Below are 6,000 nucleotides of genomic sequence, written 5' to 3' on the forward strand. Positions count from 1 at the left end.
TTAACTTGATGTCCGAGAGAATCCATCAAAGTTCATGAACAACTGTAAGGTTTTATAATATTGTAAGACATTGTATTCTAATAAGAAGGTTCCTGTGCTCTGAGAACAGACCCCCTCATTGTGCTTCCTCATGCCTTATGTGGTAACACCTTCTATATCCTGTATCCAGATGAATATGCATCCAAATGGCTCTTGTCCACTAGAACCCTTTTGTTTAATCAGGAGAATGTAAATGTATCTCCTCTCCCCTGTCTGTCTCCGACTCTCTCTATGACTGACATGTTACTGACTGTTTCTTTTGATGTAGCACTGATTAAATGTGCTCTCTTTGCTGAGAATAAAGAGAGATCTTCAGACATCATGTCTCTGTGTGTGTTTGTCTCTCCTGGTCGATCGGGCCCGGACCGGTAAGTGTGTCAGGGTGCAGCAGACACAATAAGAAAAAAATTTTCCTTTAGCTTAAAACTTGTCTCAGACACATTTCTTCTTCCTTTAAACCTAAGAACAACATTTGATTTATTTTTATATGTTATACTTAAAATAATACGATTAAATGGTTAATGGCATTGGATTTTTATTGCATCTTACATACATACCAAGGCATTACATTATTAAAACAACTTTAAAACAACATTTACGAGCAGATACCAAGCAGAAAGCTACGATAATAATAATAATAATAATAATAATAATAATAATAATAATAATAATATTTATATTAATAATAATGTTGATGTTCTGCAGCAGTGCTCTAGGTGAAAGTGTTAAATATAAATAAGTGTTTATATTTAATTGAGACAGAGACTTGATATTTAAAATCGCACATTACATGCATTTGATTTAAATAAATAGATCAATACAAAAGGTCAAACTCAATTACCTAACTTATAAATAGGCCATTATACACAAAGCTAGAGTAAATGCTTCTAACAAGACCTACAAGTTGGTTAACAAAATAAATACTGGCATCCATTCACCAATATGACCAATCTGAACCATTAAAAGTAACTTTGTGCTTGACCAAGAAAGGTTGTAGAGTTTGTGGCTATGTTGGCCAGAAACTGCTCACAGGTTGTCTTAAGCCTGTTGATTCACATTTCTTGATCCCAGTGAACCAATGGATCTTAGGTAATAAATGTCTCAGAAATCAGCCAATTGTTGAATGTGAACAAGACCTAATAGGACTAAATTAATCAGGGGCCAGGTGTAGCTCAGTGGATAAGGCATTGGACTATGGTTCAGAAGATCACAGGTTCAAACCCTACAACCACTAAGTGGCCACTGTTGGGCCCTTGAGCGTAGCCCTTAACCCTCAACTGCTCAGATGTGTAATAAGATAAAAATGTAAGTCGCTCTGGATAAGAGTGTCTGCTAAATGCCTAAATGTAAATGTAATCTTGATTCTCAAGCTGCCCATATCTGCACAAGCTTCTAATCACCCAGTTTTTGGGGAAAAAAAATCCAAAGAATTGATTCAAGCTCTCTTGAATCAATTAGTGTGAAGATATTGAATATATACATGGTGCAACCAAATCAATTCTGAAGCTGCAGCAATGCACAGGTCATAGATTCCACTACAATTCCCAATTAAAAGCCACCACTTCTTTTTTTACTTTTTTTTTTATTTTTTTCTTCACCGGCGGCATTTAATAAGGGACTTGCTTCAGCATTCAGCACCTTACAGAAACAGGAAAAAATTTATAAATAAATGAACCTCAATAGTCATGTTTAAAATGCCAGGAACTCATTTAGGCCTGGATGCAGTAACTCACCCATGGCATTGAAAAAAGTTTATTGTTAAAGGTTTTTTAGTAGGCACGGTAATATACTGTGTTTTTAGTAGGCACATTAGTGTAAGATGTACAGATATAGTAATATGACAGGTTTTCAGAAGTCACTTTCAACATTTCTAACATGCTGAAGGATACATTTTCAACAATGTACCTCCTGCATTCCATCATTGGTGGTTTCAGCAGATTCATTACTATGTTCTGAGTGCTGCTGTTTCACTCAGTACAATATAAATCAATATCAATACTGATAACTTGAGATCAAAGGCTTATGAAATCATAAGCAATGATTATCTTTCAGCTAGTATAGACAAACTACTCCAAATGTCAGAAGAGTGCTCCTCTACCAGGTTGGAGAATGGATAGTGTTAGATGTGACAGACACAGTCCAAGACTGAGCCAACAGTAGGCAGACTGATCCAACATATTAATCAAATGCATATACAGTGGTGTGAAAAACTATTTGCCCCCCTTCCTGATTTCTTATTCTTTTGCATGTTTGTCACACAAAATGTTTCTGATCATCAAACACATTTAACTATTAGTCAAAGATAACACAAGTAAACACAAAATGCAGTTTTTAAATGATGGTTTACGTTATTAAGGGAGAAAAAAAAATCCAAATCTACATGGCCCTGTGTGAAAAAGTGATTGCCCCCCTGCTAAAAAATAACGTAACTGTGGTTTATCACACCTAAATTCAATTTCTGTAGTCATCCCCAGGCCTGATTACTGCCACACCTGTTTCAATCAGGAAATCACTTAAATAGGAGCTACCTGACACAGAGAAGTAGACCAAAAGCACCTCAAAAGACATCATGCCAAGATCCAAAGAATCTTGGCCACAATAGAGATAAATGCATTTATTTAAATGCTACAATAGCCTTACGAAAATTAGATGCATATGATGCAGGTGCATGTCATATACATAATAATGCCAAAAATAGCAAATATAGTGCTAGAAATGAACAATATCTGTGTTCATAAGTAAATGTTGAAAGTGTTGATAAGGACCACATAGTCTACCTACAGTAGTAATAAAATCATGATTTGAGGACTGATGAAAAAAAATATTTAAATCTTTTGTGAAATTAAAACACTGGCATATGGGCAAAAGTGGAATAAAATTGAAACTGACTTAAAATAGTCAGCAGAGGTGATCAAATGTCAAAGCAAATTTTTCAACCTACATAAGCCATTTAGGCCCTACACTACACCCAGCACATTATAATGAATTAATGCACACTGGCACTGTCAGAAGAAAAAAATATATTCATATAATTATTGTCTGGTTTATTAAATAATCAGATGTTTTTAAAGCTAGAAGTCAAAATTCTAAAGTTTATTGATTTATACTGTTGATTATCATAGATGCAAACTGTCACATTAGGATTAATCTCTTTTTTACTCTTTTCAAGGCAATCATGTGTTTAATAACTGATAATGGAAAACATGAATTTAAAAGAAGATTTACACAAATTGCATCGCTAAAGGCCCAGAGTCCAGCAGTGTTTATCCAGCACATCTATTGACCCTGAAAATTAGTTCAGTTCATGTTTTTAGCACTTACAATACACCCAGCACATTATAAATAATCAATACCTTAATTTACCAAAGATGATTTACACACTGGCACTGGCAAAATACATGGAGATAAACTGGAATATAATTACTGTCTGCTTTAAATAATCAAATATTTACAAAGCCAGAAGTCAAACATTTAAATCGTAATATTGCAGTTGTACATTTAGGGGTCAGATTTATTTTTGATTGTTTTTTTTTTTCATTAATAAATCAAAAGGTCTAAAGATCTTTGGTCAAAAGGACTTTGTATGGTCTTACAGGATGCATTAATACTGTACATATTTATTAGTTGTAAAATTGTTAACTAGATAAATATTTCACACACAAAGTAATATATTATGTATAATATACACATTATATTTATTTCCACACATCAGCAACAACTTACTGTGAAAAACAGTTAAAGCTTTATACCATCATAAAAGTTTTAATAACTATTAACTAAAAGTAAAAAAATAAATAAATCTTATTTGGATTTGGGCTCTAATAATAATAATAATAATAATAATGTATAATAATAATGTTCATAAAATATCAGATTAAAAAGTAGTTTAGTTTTTCAAGTCAATCATATAAAAAAATAAATAAATGAAATAATAGAAAACCCTGGAGCAAACAGAATAACATGATAAATTAATCATAAGGGAAACATAGAGGATAAACAGGATGGTGCAATGTTGTACACAGGATTAGTCTGGGGTTTCAGATAACCAGAATTAGATTAGAGTGTGAAGTCATTGTGTTGTCAAGATGTGTTTTGTGTTTAACACCTTCGATTAACCTTAGACTTTTGGGAGAGTCTTCATTATTAGGCCTAAATGTGAGAGAAGATAACTGGTCTCTCAGGTGTTATCTCAGATGGCAAACATTACCTCATTGTGTGTCTTAGCATGACAACAACTCATGTTAACTAGATTTCAAAAAGCATCAATCAAAAGTTTTGCACTTTTGATTATAATCAGTATTTCTGCTTATTTCCTACATAAATAACTAACACCAGTTTAAAAAACTTGGTGAGGAAAAACAATAAACAAAGGTATTAGTGACACTTTGAGAAATTGTGCAACTGAAACCCAACCTATGTTACTGTCATAGAGGGGAGGAATATTTACATAGAACTGAGATAACAGTGAGAGAACATTGATTTGGCCTGCAGGGTTATTGTCCATGGCGGACTAGTGTAGGAGATTATACAGCAATGTTAGAATTGTCACTTTTGAACTAATAAGAAAAATATTTTGATGTTTTAATTAAAATAATGAAAGATCGCAAAAAAAAAAAAAAATCTAAACATCCTGGCCAAAACCCTGCTAAAAAATCCAGCATAGACCAGCATGATTTATATGCTGGGCCAACAGCAAGATGTGTGTGATGTAAATACATGGAGTGTTATCTTTAAATGCATTTACATAAAAAAGGCAAAAATAATTCATTTACCAAAAACATGTGAATACATTATTTTACATTTATTTAATACCTGCTGTGTTGTCTAAAAACACAAGACAAGCTTTTTATATAAATTCACTGGCAATAAATGCATTTTTTTAAAAAGTGAAATCAATTCACTTTAAACTGAGAAAATCGAGGACCGTGTAAGGGTTTTTGAACTAAAGCATAATAAATTAAAGTAAAAAAATAAAATAAATTGATTATATTGTTATGCTTACTATGATTTTGCCTCGTTATATTTTTCAGTACAGCGATGTGAACAGTGATTAAATTTGCATTCTGCATTTTTTGTTGACCACAATTAAATTAGTGTCTTAGCATGATGCATTAAATAGTGTCTTAGCATGATGCCATACATTTTACCCAGAATTCAAAAAGAATCAATTAAAAAAAAACATAACTAAAATGGTTTAGAGAACTTGGTAAGGAAAAACAATGAGCAATCAAAGACATCATCGACATTTTTAGGAATTTTGCAAATGAAACCCAATCTGTGCTAAAGCTGCATTTTAAAAAGAACAACTTCAACCTTGAGGGAGACATTCAGTAATGTGTTTCTAATTGTTTGACACTCTTAAGCTTTGTTCATAGGTTTTAATGACTCTAGGCCTTTTGCCTGAAAGGGTTATGACCCTGCTTATGATTTGCCAATGTGGGAAAGCTGTGTTTTGAGCCCAAAACATCAAAGCAAATATCTCAAATGTCACAGTCTATTAATTTTTTTTCTCAGACTCCTGCAACTTTATGCCTCTTAACTGTTTAAAGGAATGGATGCTGGAACTTCAGTGAGAGTCTACTATTGTGCAAATATCAATAAAGTGTTTCATGTAAGGTGTGCTTATGTGGGAATGAGCATTTTATAATTTTTAATATATATACGAATGGTTAATCAGAAGATTTGATAGATACTTCCTTTTCCCATCTGTCATTTAGATTAAAAAAAATCATTACCAACTAATAAACTAATGTTCATTTGCAGGTTGCAGATCAATTTATTGTTGTGTTTACTGAATAAGTTAATGTTAATGTTGTATTGATTATGTAGTTATAGATTTTGCTTTGTTATATTTTCCAGGATAGCTATGTGGACAATATTGAAAATGAAATGTTTGAATAAAGTCAACTATTTTAAAATATTGTCGCATTCCAAACACTAAACAAAACACTTAGAGTGTGG

The sequence above is a fragment of the Clarias gariepinus genome, chromosome 2 (assembly GCF_024256425.1).
Source record: "Clarias gariepinus isolate MV-2021 ecotype Netherlands chromosome 2, CGAR_prim_01v2, whole genome shotgun sequence".
Classification (NCBI taxonomy): domain Eukaryota; kingdom Metazoa; phylum Chordata; class Actinopteri; order Siluriformes; family Clariidae; genus Clarias; species Clarias gariepinus.